The 21,807-nt window shown below is 40.5% G+C and overlaps 1 pseudogene; it reads right to left on the bottom strand.

Annotated features, from left to right (window-relative positions):
• Nucleotides 1–7,910: 7,910 nt before the first annotated feature.
• LOC132504025 (serine/arginine-rich splicing factor 10-like) lies at nucleotides 7,911–8,735 on the bottom strand (annotated as a pseudogene).
• Nucleotides 8,736–21,807: the final 13,072 nt, after the last annotated feature.

Below are 21,807 nucleotides of genomic sequence, written 5' to 3'. Positions count from 1 at the left end.
TTTAGGGTGATGGGTGTTGATATATTCAGCAATCACACTTTCATGTTCGTTAATATTTAATGATAATCTTGACTTAATTAAGTGAAGTTCAATTTATTCATAGTTATTCATTTTATCCTGATGTTTTAACTCATCCTGGAAGAGAATATAGTAAGGTGGGATTTATATATATATATATATATATATATACACATTAACATTTATATATATGCAAATGACTCAGGATGAAATCATATACTGACCTGAATAGATTACATTGCAAGGTTTACAGAAGTAATAACACTGTAACTCTTTGGGCTGTTTTGAGATTTTCACTGTTTAATTTTTTTAAAACCCTCTTAGATCCTTGGTTGAAAAGTGTCCTGCCCGTGCTTATTATGTGACATTTGATGACCCCAGTGGTGTGACCCAGGCTCTCTTGGTTCATGTTATAGACTGTTTTCTACCCCAGTGGGATCTGATCAGGTAGCACCAACTTCCTGTTTTAATGTGATGGTAAAATTATGGAATCCCTGGTACCCATTTCTGCCCTCCACTGATCAAGTAAGAGCACTTTGGCTATAATAACTTGTTACCAAAGGTAGATGATCAAACTCAGAGAAGTGGAACATCTTTTGATAAAGATCCAGTAAATGCCCAAAGTTAAATGAGTTTTAATAAATGTCTCCCTCTATGAGCACAGATCTGCACAGTTTATATTCCTGTTTGACAGAAAAGGTCCTCTTTGTATTGTGAAGTTATCTTGTAATAAGACATTGAGCATGGACACAATGGGGTCACTTCAGGTGTTACGATCGCCTTAAGGATTTGGGATGGTTACCTAGCAAGAATCAGAAGGGACAGAGTTAGGAGACCAAGTTTATTTTAGGATCCGCTCGGAGCTCAGCGTTTAACCTGGGACCATCCTAGAGTTTCTAAAGCAATGGACCCAAGCAGCAGATGGTTTTTCTATCTGAAGTTGGATTGAACAGGCATAGGCATGCTGGATTCCCACCCACCCCTCCTACTCTCTCTTTTTTTTTTTTTTTTTTTTTGGCGGTACGCGGGCCTCTCAGTGTTGTGGCCTCTCCCGTTACGGAGCGCAGACTCCGGACGCGCAGGCTCAGCAGCCATGGCTCACGGGCCCAGCCGCTCCGCGGCATGTGGGATCTTCCCGGACCAGGGCATGAACCCGTGTCCCCTGCATCGACAGGCGGACTCTCAACCACTGCGCCACCAGGGAAGCCCCCCTCCTACTCTCTTTAGGTTGGGTCTCACCCTTTGATGGCAGCAAGGGACATGATCCAAATTTCAAGATGTGAAAATTGCCAGAAGCCATCCAACTGACCAAAGCCTCCGAAAGAATAAGCTCTCCTAATCCTAGCTGCCTTCATTGCATCTTGAGGCCTAGCAGAAAAGCTGGGGTGATGTGGATTCCCAGACACCTATCTTACTTACGTTGGCAGGTCTGCAGGATTCCAGAAGGTTCGGATTTGACAAGTTGAGTATAGCCAAGGGTGTCCCTTGGGGTTCTGTCCTTTGTTGATTGCATAACACCCTTCCCAACTCCACCACCAACCTTCACCCAAGGTGGACCTCACCCATCTGCTTGTTGCTCTGTTCCCATTTATTCTTTGCTTCCTCTGCATGTGGCCCGGCTCCATATGGTATCCCGAGCCTGGGAAAGCCGTCTCTGCTCCATTTGCTTAATTAGTCTCCAACTGTGTCTATGGCTCACCTTGTTCTTATGTTTACAAGATTATAAAAACTCTGAAACTTTCCCTTCCTAGTTTTCCTGCATCTTCAGGTATAACACCAAACTACAATTTCCCAAATCCCCTACATTAAGGCATTCTGTTTCCACTAACTCCAAATCTGTAATGATAGTTCTACAATCTATAATAACATTAATCATTTCTCAACAAATGATCTTCTAAACCAAATACAATTTGTATACTTGTCATTTAATCTAATATCTTTTCTTTCTCGTTTTATTTCCCTTCTGATTACTGCTACTCGGTATTCTTGAAAGTAGCCAATCACATTTTGTTGGTTTTGCATGATTTCAGATCTAATTGAGGAGATAATGCATATGTAAGAGGAAAACATAGCAATTTATTAATACCTAGAAAATTTACTGAGAACTTATTTTGTCCTCGGAAGATGATAGCTTGCTATGTGTGTGATGTGTATTATCATTTAATTCTTACAGTGAGTCACTGATGCAGTAACGTTATTATCCCCACATTATAGATATGGAAACTGAGGCATGTAATGGTCCGTGGTCACACAGGAAGTAGCTTGTGGAACCAGTAGAGAGAAGGTGCAAATATGAGATATCTGTCCACGTCCCAACATTCTTCATCTCTGGTCTCTACTTCTTTATCAATATGATACATGTCTCATCCTCTTTAAACCTTTTCTGAACAAGACAGGTCTTTTAATTTTTAAAACCTTTTTTTATTGAACTTTTTTAATAGTTGATTTACAATACTGTATTAGTTGCAGATGTACAGAGAAGTGGTTCAGTTTTATATATATATAATCTTTTTCAGATTCTTTTCCACGATAGGTTATTATAAGATATTGAATATAGTTCCTGCGCTATACAGTACGTCCTTGTTTTTATCTATTGTATACGTAGTGGTGTGTATCTGTTAATCCCATATCCCTAATTTATCCCTCCCCTTTTCCCCTTAAGATGGGTCTTTTAAATAAATCAATCTGTTCCTTGGTCTGAGAGAATGGCAGAAAGTAGTATAAGAACTCAAAAGCAGAAGCAATCACGGCCAGCACTTACATGTAAAAAGAGGCTTTCTGGACTCTAGCTCAAAGACATGAGTAGGGCAGGACTTTCAAATGCCTTATCAAGACCACTTGGGGCGAGACTTTGAAGTGGAAGACGTCTTCTCCCACAGTGGCCTCAAATCCGGCCATCCTGATGTCCTACTTGTATTGGGGGTGTGGAGATGGAGTTAGGGTAATTGGGGGACCAGAAAGGATCAGCAGTTTGTGTGCACGTAGAGTGTCAGTTGTGTTGTCACATGACCAACACAACCATCATCCAGGCACCCTGCTCCTTTGAGAACCTGGATCTTATCTACGCTTCATCGGGTTCTGGGTGCTGTGATTTCCTTTTGCTATTACGTTTCCCCGGAAGTGAATATGATCTTATCCATTTTGCAGGAAAAATGCTGGGAATGCAGGATACATGACTGATTTTATCCTTGAAATTACAAAGGTCCCTCTATCCCGGTGACTGTGATCACTTTTTCTTATCTTTATATCAAGTGTACATGAATTGAAATTCATATTTTAAAAAGTTGATAATGCTGAAACCGGGAAGATGGCATAACCAGCAGAAACAGAAGAGATGAGTTCTAGCAAATGTGTGTTAATCTTTTACACTTTCTCTAAACTGGAATGAGGAACTTGGGGTCCTGAGATAGGGGATGCAGCATGTTATCAACTCAGTTGTTTATCTGGAGTCATGTAAAATTAGAAAGGAGGACAAGTTTGCCTAGGTTCCCTCCCCATCTGCAAGGATCCTACTGCATCCTTTTAAGACGCTCCGCCAACCTTCACGGAGTGCCTCGTAAATTCAAGTGTCTTCAAATTCTCTGCCCTCTGCTTCCCCAAGCAGCCATAAGATCTTCTCTGACCACCTCCACTGACGTATTGTCCCCTGCCCTCAGGGTCCCTGCAGTGTGTCACCTTCCCAGGACATGTGTAAATATTGCTCTGGAATAGGCAACCTTTAAAGCATCTTCTGAACCGACAGAATTGAAGCAGCTTTTCCGTGATGAGTGTCTGTATTAGAAGCTCATTCAGGAAGCACTGAGTTCTCATCCAGAACAAACAGCGGTATGAATGAGCACATCTGCCCTGTTTTCTAGCAAATTCTGTTGAGAAAATATGAATTCGGAAAATTTTCTCTTAGATTGTTTGTGATGTGGGCGAAGTTGAATCATTTTATTACACTTTGCGGTACAAGGCTGAGGGTTCCAACCTACAGTACAATCTAGGAAAACCATTCCTGTAGCTTGATGTGAAAGACCTTGCGCTTAGTAGGCAAACAGATGGTCCTAGTGAATTTAGAAAACAATAGCTGCCTTATCACAGTCATAGTTAAATGAATTGTGAACTACTTCTCGGCTTCATATTGATGCAAGTGTTCTGCCAGCGAACGTGGCACAACTTTCATTATTCATTTTATGAAGATCTACATAAAGTTCTTCATAAAAACTCTAAGAGGACATTTTTTTATTAATCCGTTTTCCAGACGAGGAAGCAAATACCTGTAGCAGTGTATATTTACTGGTTTTGGAAGAATTGGTGGGTCCCATTTAATGATAGCAAAAGAGCAATTTCATGATATTTTTTTAGGTTTGAGCTATAAAGTATACTCTCTATACTCTGTCCTAGTGTATAAAAGATCACTCTTTTATGAGTTAGATATCAATCAAAATAAATCTTGAAAGATGCATTTTGTGGGTACTAACATCACGAATCATGATGCTTAATAAGGTTAGAGCCTCTTCCAGAAACAATTAAATTTTATAATTTATGTGTATAAGCTTGTAGATGTAATTCATTCAGTCTCATTTACCAAGCATACGTACACATAATTGGCTTTTTAAATTGCTTGTAGAGTATATTCACAGCTATAGGCTAGTTTTTCCTTGAATAGTGAATGTTTACTATACTTAGGAATAAACGTTTTATTCTCACTTATTATATAAATAGATAATGCTAGTATTAATATTTTTACTTAGGTGGCTCAAATTTCTTTCACATTTGGACTTTGTTATATTTAGAAAACAGATATTTGGCTTTAATCCCCAAATTCATTTGTATGTCTTGCTTTATAGTTTTCTTTTTTATCTATCAAAAGATAGATACCTATCAAAAGAAAATTTATGGCTAATTTACCAGTGAAATGTCTGAAACTGAGGGTTATAAATATATTTGAAGAAAAGTTAATATGTGTCTGATACATTAATTGACTTTTCAGTTATTTTAAAATATAAGGAAGCTCACTGAAGAAAAATTCAAAATTACAAATAAAATGAATTGATAAAATCCCAGTGATCCTATTAATATTAATATTTGTATGTGATGTGATGTGAGGTTATTTTAGATGTACCTTTTTATTTACTAAAATACCATGTCATTTAAAAAACTTTTTATTTGAGGATATTGTGAATCCTTTTACATGCTATAAACATGGAGTTATATACCAATTTTGATGGCTATACATGTCTTTGATTCAATATATATATGTATATATGCATGTGTATGTATGTGTGTGTGTATATATATATATATATATACACACACACATACATACACACACACACACACATAATTTAAATCCTATTTAAGCCCCTCTTGTTGAGCATTTTAGGCTAAATCCAGGTTTTCTTTTCAAATAATAAAAAAGACAGTGGTGGGCTTCCCTGGTGGCGCAGTGGTTGAGAGTCCGCCTGCCGATGTAGGGGACACGGGTTCGTGCCCCGGTCCGGGAAGATCCCACATGCCGCGGAGCGGCTGGGCCCGTGAGCCATGGCCGCTGAGCCTGCGTGTCTGGATCCTGTTCTCCGCAAGGGGAGAGACCACAACAGTGAGAGGCCCGTGTACCAGAAAAAAAAAAAAAAAAAGACATTGGTGAACATACTTGCACATTGTATGAACCACATCTCTTTTGGGGATAAAGTTCTAAACTTGCAATTGTTTTATTAAAGGCAATATACACATTTTCAAGCCTTTTTTTTCTTTTTTAGCTTTGCCAAATTGTTTTCCAAAGAGATCATGCCAATTACCTTTTGTTAATAGTGTGTGAATATCCTTTCCCCAGTCCCTTGCTAACAGTGATCTTATTATTTTATATTTTTGACAGAGTGCTTGTAGTGAGCTGAATGGTGGCCCCCCAAAAGACATGTCCACGTTCTAACTCCAGAACCTGTCAATAACACCTAAAATGGCAAAAGAATGAACACGGCCTTGTAATGCAAGGATGTGACTAAGTTAACAATCTTGAGATAAGGAGTGTATTCTAGATTATCTATCTGGGCCCTAAATGCAATCACATAAGAAAGAGGCAGAGGGAGTTTTCAGAGGGATACTGAGGAGGAGAAAATACTGGGAACACAGAGCAGAGATGCTGCCGGAAGCCAAGGAGTGCTGACAACCGTTAGAATTTGGAAGAGGGAAGGAATAGATTCTCCCCTAGAAGCTCCCTAGGGAATGTGGCCCTTTCCACACTTTGATTTCAGACTTCTGGCCTCCAGAAATGTGACGGTATACATTTCAGTTGTTTTAAGCCATGAAGTGTGTGACGATTTGCTACAGCAGCCCCAGGAAGTTAGTCCAGTGCTGTACAGAATCCACTGTTTATGAAGAGGTATTATTACAGTTTGAAGGGAACATTTCTGAACCAAATTCTCAAACATCATCAATAACCTGGTCAAGTTGCCGCTTCATCTTTAATATCTGCTTATAATTCTCTCTTATCACCTCAGTTGTCTTCAGTAGGTACCAGAGCCTTGGGTCACCTCTTTGTCTCTGTCCACAACTAAGTTCTCCTCCCTCAGAATCTCCCGTGCCTGAGATGTCAGTTACTTCTCTGAACTAAGACCTAAATTCTTCTTTCTTCTTCACATGTCACTGCTGAGCTGTGACTAGACGGTGGCTTTCTGGATAGCTTATTAGCACCTCCAAACCAGTGTACCTACTTCTAAACTCTCTGTCTTGCTCCGCGTACTATATTGTCTACCGTGGTGATTCATACGTTTCTCCACCCAGATGTTTAAGCCAGAATCATGTGTCTTGATGATCACCTCCATGTGGAATCGCTCACAAGGCACTCTTGATAAGCATTCTTTTTTTTTTTTTTTTTTGCGGTACGCGGGCCTCTCACCGCTGTGGCCCCTCCCGTCGCGGAGCACAGGCTCCAGACACGCAGGCTCAGCGGCCATGGCTCACGGGCCCAGCCGCTCCGCGGCATGTAGGATCTTCCCGGACCGGGACACGAACCCGTGTCCTCTGCATCGGCAGGCGGACTCTCAACCACTGCGCCACCAGGGAAGCCCACCAAGTGCTTTAAGCATCAAAATTTAGTCCTTGTACACTGTGCACACACACACACAAAACCTACTTTGAAACACTTTACTTGCTTTTAACAGCAGTAAGACAACTAAGCAATATTATGGTCAACAGTGCTCCTTAAAGTTTAGAGTACTGTATAAGAGCATTCTTTTCCCTTAAAATTATTTCTGCCATCATCAACCTGCCCAAATTTTAAGGTGAGTTTTTCCGACGTTTGTATGGTTCCAAATCTTCACAGGAACCAGGAAAGTGAAGGCTCCGTGTTTCAATCAAAAACTCTGTCTCCCTGAAAATGCTACTTAACCCAGTTGGCGTCATTTCCCAAGACAGTGGGGTTAACAAAATAACTATTCCACACTGTGCCAAAAATTATCAGCATGGGTCTAGACATCTTGACAAGACCAAAAGGTCCACCCTGAACCTAAATGTGTCTGGTCGGTCAGTGTTGTACGGTGGCTACAACTTCACTTTTGTATCATTCTACCTTATTGGCAAGCTACATTTCTAGGTTAACAGTTCTACCAAATATGGATATGAAAGGTTATTTTTAATAAGACAATGTTGCAAATTATGGTCAACCAACATCTTTTCATACCTCAAGCATTAAAAAAATGAGATTCGTTACAAAAATATACAGAGACACCACAAACTGATAGCTGCCCATAACATTAAACAAACTGGACCACTCTTAAGAGTGGCTTCTCAATCGCACATCATTTTAATAATAACCATTGCCTGGTACAGGGAAAACTGACAAGTGTTTTTTAAGCATCATTGCAACATCGTATTCCTGATAATTTAAGTAAACCAAACTGTGAGTAAATGAATGATACATGCCTAAAAATATCATGGTTTATACTATCAGTGGCCACTGGACTTAGGACTAGTCCAAGACCTTGATCTAGATTTTGACCTAGACCTAGACTGTGATCTTGACTGAGATCTGGATCTAGGTGGTGCTTTTTTCCTTGATTCCTTTTCATGTCTTGAGCCAGACGTATAATGTGTTTTGGAATGTGTTTTAGTGGTGCCTCTAGTTTTGGTGTGAGATGCAGACCTAGAATGTGATTTAGCCTTCATTTCTTTCTTGGGCTGGGACTTGGACTGTGATCTTGAATTGGATTTGGATCTTGAAAAAGATCGATTTTGGTGTTTGAATCTATCATTGTCGGAACGGCTTCTGCTATGCTGTGGTCTTCCAGTCAATCTACTGTTTCTAGGACTATAAGATCTTCTATAGTTGTAATCAAAGGAAGGACTTCTTGATCTCCTTCTTTCAGTAACTTCGGCTTCTAGAACGTCTGTATCTGTCATAATCATCATAGAGTGAAGAGCTATACACATTCCTCCCTTCCTTGGCTTTCATCTGATTTGGAGTCTTTTGATCCCCCTGTGCAAATGTATTTCAGTTTGGCGTCCACAAATCCATTTTCTGTCCAAATTATGTAAAGCATCTTCTGCATCACGAACATCCTCAAATTGAACATATGCAAATCCTCTTGGACGGCGAGTGTAGAAATCAAGCGGAACATACACATCAACTATAGGACCATAACGACCGAATTCGCATCGCAAATCTTCAGACCTGGTATCGTCCGCAAGTTCCTTACAAAGAGAGACGTGTTGGGGGGACGCAGGTACGGGGACATGATGATGGCGTGAGTCTCAGCAGGGACACTAAGGGACTCATCAAACCGTCTGCACCTCTGGCGCCGGATCCTCAAGACACAGCCAGAGAGCTCTGCTATGACCTATTTTATTTATTTTTTATGGAAGTGTAATTAATTTACAATGTTGTGTTAGTTTCAAGCATACAGCAAAGTGATTCCATTATACAGATGAATACATATGTATTCTTTTTCATATTCTTTTCCATTATAGGTTATTACAAGGTATTGAGTATAGTTCCCTGTTATATACAGTAGGTCCTACTTTATATTATTTTTACTATTTCAAAATGTTAAGTTTTCTTAATAAGCCAGCACAAAGTATATGTTGGTGAATGTTTCATGTGAAATTGAAGAGATTATGTGTTCTGTTGTCCAGAGGGGTGTTCTGTAAATGTAAACAGAAATTTTGTCAAATAAGTTGATTGCATTGTTTAGGTCTTCTGTGATCTTACTAATGTACTCTGTACTTGTTCTATCCCTTCGAGAAGAACAGTGAAGTCTTCACTGTGGATTTGTCTGTTTCTTGTTTCAGTTTTTGCTTCATGTATCTTGACCTTCTATTGTAAGGTGCATATGCATTTAGGATTGTTGTGTCTTTTTGGAGAATTAACCCCTTTATCATGCCACGATGTCCCTCTTTATGACTAATAACATTCCTTTTTCTGACGACTTTATCTGTTATTAATGTAGCAACTTCAGCTTTCTTTTGGTTAGTGTTTACGTAGTTCATTTTTAATTCTTTTTAAACTATCTGTATCTTTATATTTGAACTGTGTTTCTTGCAGACAGCATATATTAGGTTCTTATTTTTTATTATCTATCTTTTAAGCTGCTTTCTATTTGTTCCATCTGTTGTTTCTTCTTTTATTATATTCTCTAATAAACAGCATGATTTGTAATTTCATTTTATCTGTTATATTAGCTTCTTTATTCATTTGTGTTAATGTTTTAGTGTTTGCCCTGTGATTTGCAATACACTGTACATCTTTAATTAATTAGAGCCACCCCTCAGATGTCATTCTTTCACTTTACACATGTTATGTAAGGTCTTTCAAGGATCTTACAACAATATATTCTCTATTCCTCTCTCCCATCTTTTGTGCTTTTTTCCCCATAAATTTTACTTTTGCGTATGCTATAAACATACAATATGTTGTTACTGTTTTTTACTTTAGACAGTTTTATTTTCAATCAATTAAAAATAAGAAAAAAAGAATTTTATGTTATATTCACTGATTGCATTTTCAACACCATTTCTTTGTGTCAGTCCAAATTTGTTTCCTCTCATATTCCTTCTGCCCGAAGAACTTCCCTTACCACTGTTTGTAGGGAAGGTCTGCTGGCAATGAATTATCTCAGTTTTTCTTTTTCTGAGAGTGTCTTTACTTCTTCATTTTTGAAAAATATTTTCACTGGGTGTAGAATTTTGGGTTGACTTTTTTTTTTCTCCTTCAGCACTGCATTGTCTTCTAGCTACAATAAGTCCACTGTAATTTTAATCTTTGTTCCTCTGCATAGAATGTGCCTTTTTTTTCTAAAGTGGAATTTGTTTTCTTTTTATCCTTCCTGTGTTCTCTGAATTTCTTGGATCTGTGTTTGCTTAGTGTCTGGGTTTTCTGTGTATGTGTGAATATTCTTTTTTTAAAATTTAATTTAATTTTTATTCTATATTGGAGTATAGTTGATTTACAATGTTGAGTTGGTTTCAGGTATACAGCAAAGTGATTCAATTATAAATATACATATATCCATTCTTTTTCAGTTTCTTTTCCCATATAGGTAATTACAGAATATTGAGTAGAGTTCCCTGTGCTATACAGTAGGTCCTTATTGTTTATCGATTTTATATATAGTAGTGTATATATGTTAACCCCAAACTCCTAATGTATCCCTCCTTCGCCCCCCACACTTCCCCTTTGGTAACCATAAGTTTGTTTTCCAAGTCTGTGAGTCTGTTTCTGTTTTGTAAATAGGTTCATTTGTATCTTTTTTTTTTTTTAGATTCTACATATGAGTGGTATCATATGATATTTGTCTTTCTCTGTCTTACTTACCTCATTTAGTATGATAATCTTTAGGTCCATCCATGTTGCTGCAAATGGCATTATTTCATTCATTTTTATGGCTAATATTCCTTAGTGTCCATTTTTAATTTTGGAAAATTCTTGGCCATTATTTCCTCAAATATTAGTTCTGCCCTGGGAACTAATATTTCCTTCTGGGATTCTCCTTCTGGGATTCCAATTACATAGTGTATTAAACCATTTGATATTGTCTCACCACTCCTGGATACCCTGTTACGTCCCTCACGCACATATGTGCACATGCACACACACACGCACATGCACACACACACGCACACGCGCGCACACACACACACACACACACACACACACTCATCTTTATTTCTGTATTCTGGTTTGAGAATTTCCTATTGATGTATCTTCAAGTTCCTTGATTTTTTCTTCAACTATGTTGAGTGAATCTGTTGACGCCATTCCTCACCTATTTTACTGTGGATTTTTAAAATTAAAATTCTGGCATTTTCATTTGGTTCTTTCTTATAGTTTCCACCTTTCTGCTGAGCCTTCCAATCTGAGCTTACATGCGATTCTCCTTTTTCAGTAGATTCTTTGACATATCAATCATAGTTATTTTAAATTTCCTATCAGGAAGTTTCACCATCTGTGTCATAGTTGATTCTGGTTCTGCCAACTGCTTTGTCTATTGGGAGTGTGTTGTTTTTTCTTGCGTTTTCATATGCCCCGTATTTTTTGTTGTTGTTGAAATTTGGATACCTTGTGTAGTTCAGTAGAGACTGAGGTAAACAGTTTTCATGCTTAGAAACAGGCATGCCTTTCCTTTTTTCTAGCCCTTTCATGCGAGAGTTTGAGAAATCTAGTTAGGATGTAGGTTACGCTTGAAGTTTGTTGTCTCTATCATGAACCTCAGTGAGCCATGAGCTTCAAATTCCTCCAGTGGTACCTTGTGTTCAGGATCAGGCTGGGCTGTCAGAGGTGTTTTGTTTTTCCTCAATGTCTGCTCTGTTCTCAGCTTGAGATTTCTTCTTTGCTGAACGTCATATCAGGTCTCCTTCCATACTTTTGTTCCTCTTTGAGCAGTGTTCTCTATGACTTGTTACTTGAACTCTGTTAGCATTTAGCATCACTACTGAGTGGAGACTGTATCCCTGGGTGTTTGGGGCGTGGCCTCCTGGGATCTCCTGCCACTTCCCCATCTGTAATTCTGAGCCCAGCATGTATTCTTTCTCCTCCCTCAAGAGTAGGTTGTTGGTTGTTCTGTTTCATTTGTTTTCTTCCCATGGCTGCAGTGGGTTTTTTCCAATACTCAAGGCTGGTGGGGTTAGTTCCTCTCCCTCCAGAAGATGAATGCTTTAGTTCTGTAGGAGAGATAGAGGGGAAGGTTCCAGGTGGAGTTCTGTGTTCTTCCCGTGGGAGTTGCTATTCCCTTTCCCAGGTATGCATTACAAGAGATGCTTTACTTAGACATTTTCTCAGCTTTTCTGTGAGCACTTGGTGGGGATTTGTGGAGACGTGGACCTGAAGGTGGCTGGACTCCTCTAATTTCTGTGACCTCCAGGGACTTCTAAATCTCTTGCCACTTCACCCCTAGCTTCCGCCCTGACTGAAGTCTTCTTCCTGGTGCCTGGATGTGTCTCTCACAAGTACGCACAGCTCATATTATTTCTCCTTGCAGTCAGCTGTCCTTCCTCAGATGTGAGGCCAGTTGTTTGCCTCACAACCTCAGCTCTCCTGTGGGTACAAAACAGTCATGAATTTTCAGTGTGTCCAGATTTTTACTGTAAGTGTGGCAGTACTCTTTTTCTTCCTTTCCATATCCCTGAGTGGAAATTTAAAGTCCCCAGAGCTCTTATTTTCTTACTAAATCATTAAACTAAGGCAGCATTTACCAAACCTTAAAGTTTCAGGACCCGGTTACATAAAATTTATTGAAAACCCCAAAGGTCTTTCTTTTCTGTAATAGATGATAGATAGATAGATATTTACTGTGTTAGAAATTAAAACATATTTTAAAATAAGTTATTAATTAATTTAAAAATAAAACCAATAAACCCATTATATATTAACATAACTTTTTTGGAAAATTAAACACATTTATAGAACAAAAGATATTTAGCGATAAACATTTTACTGATTGTTTTATAATGTTCCAAATCTATTTGCTGCCTGGTTTAAGAGACAGTGCAGTTGGAATTTCATATGTCCTTTCTGCATTCAGTGGGTTGCTGTGTGATATCATATAACCTCTGGAAAATTCCACTGTAAACTCATGAAGGAATGAGAGTGAAAAGTAGAAATGATGTTTTAGCATTATTATGAAAATAGGTTTGACTTCGCAGACCTGAACAAGGTGGGGTTGACCTCCCCCAATGGGAGGAAATGAAACTATACCCCTCACACAAATGAATATTTATCAAGTCCCAGTGTGTTAGAAGGTTCCGTTTTCTTATAACATACTACACTTCTGAGATCTTAGGAAAGAGAAAAATATAAAGGCAAATGCGGATCTAGTAAAGGACTGAAGTCATGTTCGAACCTAGGTCCACCTGACTCTAAGCCTATGTTCTGTCTCCCATGCCCTTCTGTCTTGGATGGATTGGAAAACAGGCACACCAAAGTGCACTCCACAGTTAGCACTTGTTTCCTGTAGCATCTACATTGGTCTTCCCCAAACTGGGAACAGCATCCTGCACCCTCTGTAGCTACAAATAATGTTTAGAAGATTGTTGGACCTTCTAGAAAGGTAAGCCATGAGCATGACCTTTGGATATTTAGAATTGTATAGGTCTGTACGTATACAGGCAATTCATAGGTTTCTTACTCTTTCGTATATTAACCAAGCATGTTTAATACTTTTCAAAAGTTCCCCTTGTATGTTGTTTTACAAATATCTTACGGATATCAACGTGGAACTTTTATTTTTCGTGAGTGAAAGGAATTAAAAATCTGGAATTTGTTATCAATAAAATGCGCCTGTTTTGATATTAGCAGACTGTTAGCTGTCTCACCTTGGTACAGCTCATCTTTGGAACTTGCAATTATTATAAGTTATTCACGAAGGATGTAATTGTCAGGACACCTGATAATATAGAGTGAGAGGACAGACAACATTATATGATGGAGTGTGCACAGGTGCTTTGTTCTTTCTTCGAGTCGCTGCATCTTTGTTGAATTTCATGATGTATTAATATGTCACTACATGTTTAGGTCCTGAAGCATGAAATATATTCTAGCCAGAATGCTTGCCAAGATACTAGTGCCAGAGTTGGAACGCTAGAGTGTGTTTATTAAACAGCATTAACATACTAAATAGGGTTGCAGGTTTATTTTACTGTGAAGCCTCAAAGTGATTAAAAGAGGAGAGAGGGAAAGAGAACTGACAGGTTCTGTAAAAACTAAAACGGACTCAATTCTCAGGCACACACCAATATCATTCATAATGCAAATGTCCATGATATAAATAGCCTGCTTTATTGAACTCCTACTGTGTTTCATTTTGTTAGGCTCTTTCCTGACATTGGTTCTGTCCTTCACAACTACCCTTGAGGTGGGTGATGCTCCCATTTTACAGATGAAAAAACTGAGGTTCAGAGACATAAGAAACTTAGTCCCAAACCCCAAATTAGTAAGTGACAGAGCTTATATTTGAGCTTGTATCAGCTGAGGTGCAAAATCTATCCATGTCACTTACATTCCACCAATCTTTGTTTTTTTTTTTGCAACAGTAGAGAAAAGGTAAGCCAAATTTATAGTCGAAATATTAATATTTGTGCTTAGAAACTTGAGTTGTTAATTCTCTATTAAAAGGCAATTCATTATGCAGCATTATATCCTAAGGATTTGACAGATCTGTAACCTGATTCATTGCATACAAGTTTTCTGATTTAAAAAATTTAATTTACTAAGGTTTTTCAGTGAGTATGAGACAGACAGGGTACTTGATTTAAAAGCTCTTTGAAAATTATTAATTGACTAAAAGTTGTTCCTCTGATATTAACAGCTGTTATGTAAACATCATGTCCTTGGCCATAAGCTGGAGGAGGGGTGGGAAATTGTATTTCAGTGGACCCAGTGTTCAATCTTGTTTTATATAATGTCACAAAATCCTGTACAGTGACCATCATCTTTTCTTTAGAGACAAAGAACTATAGATTCAGATGAGAACCAACTTGTGCAAATTGATGCATCTCGTAATTGGCAAAGTCAGAATTCATATATGAGAATATCACACGTTCATTTGACAATAAGAAGGTGTCAGCAACCCTCACTTTGCTGAGAGGGACTATCGTCTCTACGTTACTTATTATGATTCTTGTAACAGAGTAAACATTTGTCATAATCACATTGATTATATGCTATACTAAGCATCCCGTAAACGTAACTCTTTCATGTACTCCAAATCCAAACAATTAGGTGACTTTGTGTACTTTTTTATGAGTAAAACAAAATAAACTATTTCATCTTTATTTTGAAAGGCAATTTCCAGGACATGTCCTGGCAGTAGTTTAAATTTACTTTAATGTCTTCATAAAAAGGAACCAAAATAAACATGTTATTGAATATTTTCTATATTCTATCTTAGCGTTGTCTTAGATCTTTAAATGGATTTTCTTATTTGATAATCACAAAAATTCCATTTGGTACTGTTTTCAGTCATATTAGAGATTGAAGAAATGAGGTCCATAGAGTTATAACTCTGACCGCCTTCACGTGGTTAGCATTGAACACACAGTGTCGGGTGCAGAGCCTAAGGATGAAGAATGGTAATTGGTACTCATTTTGATGATCTTGTGGCACCCCAAAAGAGAAATCCTTTCTGGATTATCAAGGATTGTGAAATGTAGGTTTCTAAAAAACATTCTTGAAGTATAGAATATATAAATAGAATGCAGTAAACACAGTTTCCAGCTGGATGAATTTTCAGTGATCACATCCATGTCAATAGCCTCCAGATAAGAAGCAGAGCATTATTAGTTCTCTGGGAGCCCCTTATTCCCTCTTCGAGCCATTACCACCCTTCCAAGGAAACCTCTGTCCTATACCTAACACTGTGTTTGTTCTGCCTGAGTTTGAACTTTATAAAAAATATACTGTGTGTGTTCTTTTGTATGTTTTTTTTTCTGGAAATCTTATACTTTATTTTTTTAATACCTTTATTGGAATATAATTGCTTTACAGTGCTGTGTTAGTTTCTGTTGTACAACAAAGTAAATCAGCTACATGAATACGTATATCCCCATATCCCCTCCCTCTTGAGCCTCCCTCCCACCCTTCCTGTCCCACTCCTCTAGGTCATCACAGAGCATTGAGCTGATCTCCATGCGCCACGCGGCAGCTTCCCACTAGCTATCTATTTTACGTTTGGTAGTGTATATATGTCCATGCCTCTCTCTCACTTCATCCCAGCTTTCCCTTCACCCGCTGTGTCCTCAAGTCTGTTCTCTATGTTTGCGTCTTTATTCCTGCACTACAACTAGTTTCATCAGTACCGTTCTTTTAGATTCCATATATGTGTGTTAGCATACGGTATTTGTTTTTCTCTTTCTGACTTACTTCACTCTGTATGACAGACTCTAGGTCCATCCACCTCATTACAGATAACTCAGTTTCGTTCCTTTTCATGGCTAGTATTCCATTGTACATATGTACCACATCTTCTTTATCCATTCACCTGTCGATGGACATTTAGGTTGCTTCCATGTCCTGGCTATTGTAAATAGTGCTGCAGTGAACATTGTGGTACATGTCCCTTTTTGAATTATGGTTTTTTCCGGGTATATGCCCAGTAGTGGGATTGCTGGGTCATGTGGTAGTTCTATTTGTAGTTTTTTAAGGAACCTCCATACTGTTCTCCATAGTGGCTGCACCAATTTGCATTCCCACCAACAGTGAAGGAGGATTCCTGTTCTTTTGTCTTTGGCTTCTAACTTAGAAACTGACCCTGAGATGCACATTCACGTGCTGGAAGTGTACTGGGAAGTCCTCTTGGCACCTTCACCTGGAGGGAGTGGGTGAAGGAGGTTTCAGCAGGAGGAAACTGAATTGAGATGCAGTTGCACCGAAGACCTGAGCCAGTCTCACATGGAACTCCAGGGCTGGGTGGCCAGGATGGGCAAGGGGCCCTGTACCTCCACCTTGGCCATCTCAGTCTTGAAGCGGGGATTGGGGACTCTTAGAGTCCACCCACTGGACCATTGAGATTCGCTCCACTCGTTTACCCTTGTGGGGAAAAGCTCCCCAAGGGGAAAGGGGGGGATAAATTGGAAATTTGGGATTAACAGATACACACAAACATGCATAAAATAGATAAACAACAAGGACCTTCTGTATAGAATAGGGAACTATACTCAGCATCTTGTCATAGCCTATGATGGAAAACAATCTGAAAAAGAATATATGTATGTGAATCACTTGGCTGTATACCTGAAACGTTGTAAATCAACTATACTTTAAAAAGAGGGAAGATAGAAAATCAGAGGTTAAAAAACAAACAAACAAAAAAACTAAGCAATAATAAACTTAAAAAAAAAAACAAAAACCTCCTTCAGGATTTTGGTTGGTCTGTTTTCTCAAGAAAACTTGCAAGAGGAGGTCTAGTGGGGTAAAATAAAGCCCTTGCTTCAGCAGCTGGTCTCTGGGCCACAACTCGTCATTCCCTTCCTCTCCTACCAATTCTAGAGCCCCTCACTCACAGTTACAGCACCTCTGCTTGTCTGGACAGATAACCTTGTAGAGTGATCCAGGTCATCATCTCTAAAGGGTCTGCGTTCCTGAACACCATGCCCTTCTCAGACTGCAGCACTTGTCCATCTACCACCACAGCTGGTCAGGAGGATATGAAAAAATGCCCCGCAGGGACTTCCCTGGTGGTCCAGTGTTTGAGACTTCACCCTCCAATGCAGGGGGCCACGGGTTCGATCCCTGGTCGGGAAACTAAGATCCCACATGCCTCGCAGCCAAAAAACCAAAATATAAAAACAGAAACAATATTGTAACAAATTCAATAAAGGTTTAAAAAATGGTCCAAATCAAAGAAAAATCTTTAAACTAAAATTAAAAAAAAAACGCCCTGCAAATTATCTGAGTGCTAAACATGTCCTTCACTGCCCTGTTGAGATACATCTGCTTATCTTCCCCTAATGTTCAGAATCAAGTATTGCTGCCAGAATTGTGACTTCTTTCCAGGTCTGTTAGTCTCTTGGTACAAGGTGCTCAGAGTGACTGGGGGGTAGCTGTAGTTTAAAGTTTCATTTTTCCCTTGACGTGTCCCCTGGGGAAGTGTTTCCTCTCTGGGAACCAGCCCTTTAGACCTTTGGTACCTACAGTTTTGAGTACAGGAAGCACAAATTTCCCAAATGGGTCACTGGGAGAAATGTTAAATGAGTCACTCTTATGTCCACCCCTTGGTTCCTAAACAATCATCATGATTTAGGGTATAGATTGCATCCTAGAAATATGGTGCCCCGTGCTGGTACGTTCCCATACCCAAGCAGGGACCTCAACTGCAAGTTCAGAAGGCCATTCCATCCTCTGTTGGGCTAGCAGCTTTTTGGGTGGTGTGACGTGTGATAGGACTGGTGGATCCTCATAGTTATGTGTCTGCTTCCATCCATTATTTGGTATAGGTGGTCCTCTGGTCCAATGTGGTATTACCCAGCCTCCTTTACCTGTGGAGTAAATACAAGCCCATGGACAGTGGTTCTCTTTGAGATCCTTTGGGCACTGAAAGCAGACTCATACTTGGAGTAGGTATCAGTTCCAGTTGAGGTGAATCACTGCCTTTTCCAGCGTGTAAGGTTTCCAGTGTATAGTGTATGTCAGCTGGCCAAGCGTCTGGTGATTCTCCCAGAGGGATAATGCCCTATTAGGGTATCAGTGTTGCTTTCTGTTGCTGGTACATTTGACAAGTGGCTGGGCAGTCGGTAGATCATGAGGATGTTGGCCCTGTGCACAGTATCCAGGTCCACTGCCACGGCCTCTCTGTTCACGTACCCATTGTACTACTGCTGGAGTGGTCAAGGGGCTGCTGGCTGGTGTCTGTTGACCAGATCATCTGTCTGCCTGGTTGTGTCTGCCTCTTCTGGAGTGGCTGTTCCCTGGAGGGCTCTAACATAGGTTAACAAGTCCTTCAAGCTCTTCATACTTCGTGCTCACTCCCATGGTCATTCCAAGACCCTCTCCCCAGACCTCTTTCCTCTCAATTTTTTAAAAAATTTTATTGAAGTATAGTTGATTTACAATGTTGCATTAATTTCTGCTCTACAGCCAAGTGACTCGGTTATACATATATATATATATTCTTTTTCATAGTCTTTTCCATTATGGTTTATCACAGGATATTGGGTATGGTTCCCTTGCTATACAGGAGGACTTTGCTTCCTCCCAGTCATTCTCCTTCCATGTAGCACTGCCTGGAATTTTGCACCCTGTATCCAATAGTCCTTGATACCTTTAAGTATTCCCCTTTCCCTAGTCTCTGGGTACTGAGTAAATGGTTGTAGACCCCTTTGTGGAAGGACTGGGTGAACCATTAACATACATACTTGCCATGGGTTTCTGGGTCCTTCTTAGGAACCCAGTTTTTCCGTTAGTTAATGGGCTTGCTGTCCGAAAACTGGCTCAGGTCCAGACATCAGGCCAAGGCTCGTGAATTTTTGTTGAGGCAGCCCTTCTCAACTTCCTGATTACCCACCTTTGATTTGTTTTGATCATATAATGGGACAGTATCCTTGTTGGCTGCCCGTCTTTTTTCCCACAGAGAATGCCGAGTTTGATTAACCGTCCCCATTACCCTGAATAGGTCACCAATTCCTGGCTGCCTTTCTTGATGATAATTGTGCTCATCTTTGCCGTCAGGAGCATTGCTCTGTAACAGCATCTCCTACAATCAGCCCTGGCGTAGGAGAACAGCACCGCCAAGCGTGTCAACATAGTCTGTACCTGTGTAACTAGGTCATTTCTTATGACTTTGGTAAACTGTGTGTCCTCCAGGACCTCCCACAGAATGTGGTCACCTGGTAGGTGTTCTGGCCTTAGTATATCCTGGAAAATATACTCTGCCATGCCCACTTGTCTGTACATTTTGGTCCTTTTTTTAAATTGTCTGCCATGGTGTGGACATTGCTTCCTCCAAATCTCTGAGCACTATTTGAGCAACACATTTGTACTGTCTTCTAGGTTCATGTTTAGGGTTCCTCCCTATATCGTGGAGGATTGTTCCCGTATCAGTAAGCTGTTCCTTATTAAACTATATGTCCCTCCCCACTGGGTCTGGGACTCTCAGCATCCTACCTGGACCCGTTCTCTCAGCTCTGGCCGTGCGTGTTGGTTTGGTCCCACAGCTCCTTCAGTATTCTAGACCCTCTGCTCCCCCAGCAGACCCAGCACTTACCCAGCCAGGTTGTGTCGTGACCTGACCTAGTAATTTTTCTGGCAGATCGGAGGGGAAGTGGACTGTACTGTAACGGTGACGTTTGTTGTCTTACAAGGAGAGGCCTCAGCAACATCTTTATCCAGGGACTGGTGCCAGCCTTAGAGAGGGGAGTGGGCTGCTCTGTTACGCCAAGGAGGTTCAGGGCAATCTCGTGATACAATGTTTTCAAGTGCGTTGACTGAGATGTTCTTATCTCAGATCTCAGGCTCCCTGTCCTTCCCAACAAGGGACCTGACGTTGGCGCAGCAGACTCGCTGGGGCCGGCTGAGCAGTCAAGTTTCCCCTTATTGAAGCCCAGATTCTCTGACTTCAGGAGCTGAGGGGCTCTGTATATGTTAACCAAGGAGGCTGTGTAGTGCCTCTTGCAAGATGAGGATACCTGCCACCCCTGCCGAGTCTCCCCGTATAAGCGTGTTCCATCAGGATAATAGCACTTCTGCTCTCCTTGAATCTGGGCTGAGTTTGTGACTGGCTCTGACCAATAGGATGTGGCAGAAGTGATGGTTATGTTCCTGGGCTTCTGAGCCCATTAGAGGCCTGGGAGCTTTCTCTTTCTCCTCTTGGAACCCAGCCACGGTGCTATGAGGAGCCCAAGCCACAGGGAGAGGTCACATGAAGGACAAGTGAGGTGCTTCACTTGAAATTCTAAGCCGATGTCTTAGGCACAAGCCAGAATCCAGCGCCAGCGTAGGAGTGAACCACGTCGCATGGGCCCTGAGATGACTCCAGGCAACATGACGGGAAGAAGCGAAGCTGCCCAGCTGAGCCCGGTCAAGCCACAGATCACAAGAGATAATAAAATGGCCGTTGTATTAAGCCACTAAGGTTGGGGTGGTTTCTTATGCGTCAGTGGAGATCAGAGAGAGTTTGCCTGAGCTTCACGCTGCGCTGTACATTGGTGGCCTCAGTTTTTCATTGTCTTTCTCTAGTGTATCCTTAGCAAGAACCAGCTGATCCCATTGCCCTTAGAATGACTACTTCACCCAAATCTGTCAGACAGCCACGATATTGTATAGTGTCTTCCCTTCCGCCAGTAGAAATTTTCATAATTGCACCATTATCACGTCCCAGGGGCTGTCAGTTCTCTACTGGTGGTGGGTCCTCCTTGTTAGTTGTTGGGTGGGCGTTGTTATGCCATTCCTGGTATTAACCCTCTTGAGTCCACCAGGAAACGCTCTGAACCTCAGAGGTTTGCAGGAAACAACAACATCTATAAGGGAAAGAGAGGAGCAGGTGAGGCAGGGGGAGAATTTGAACTAAGAGGTAGCAACACTAAGGGCCTCCGCCAAACCTGTGGGATGCTCGGGACCGAGACCAGCCCTTCAGAGACGTCCTGCATTGAAGCAGTAGTGCCGGGGCCACATCACAGCCATTCATGGGATGCCGTTGATCCCTTTGACAGAGGAATCCAGGCATGAGCCTTCAGCGGTCAACACCCCTGGCAGCCAGGAAAATGAATGGCTTGGGTGTTGGGGGGGTTCTGTGTGGTACACCAGACCAGCTACTACAGTTTCTTTTGTTGATTGTAATGGTGAGATTCATCCATGTGGTTGAGTGTAGCTATTAATTGTCTGTC

Source organism: Lagenorhynchus albirostris, chromosome 14, assembly GCF_949774975.1.
Source record: "Lagenorhynchus albirostris chromosome 14, mLagAlb1.1, whole genome shotgun sequence".
NCBI lineage: Eukaryota > Metazoa > Chordata > Mammalia > Artiodactyla > Delphinidae > Lagenorhynchus > Lagenorhynchus albirostris.
The sequence above is the reverse complement of the archived record's forward strand: the minus strand, read 5'-3'. Positions and strand labels throughout refer to the sequence as shown.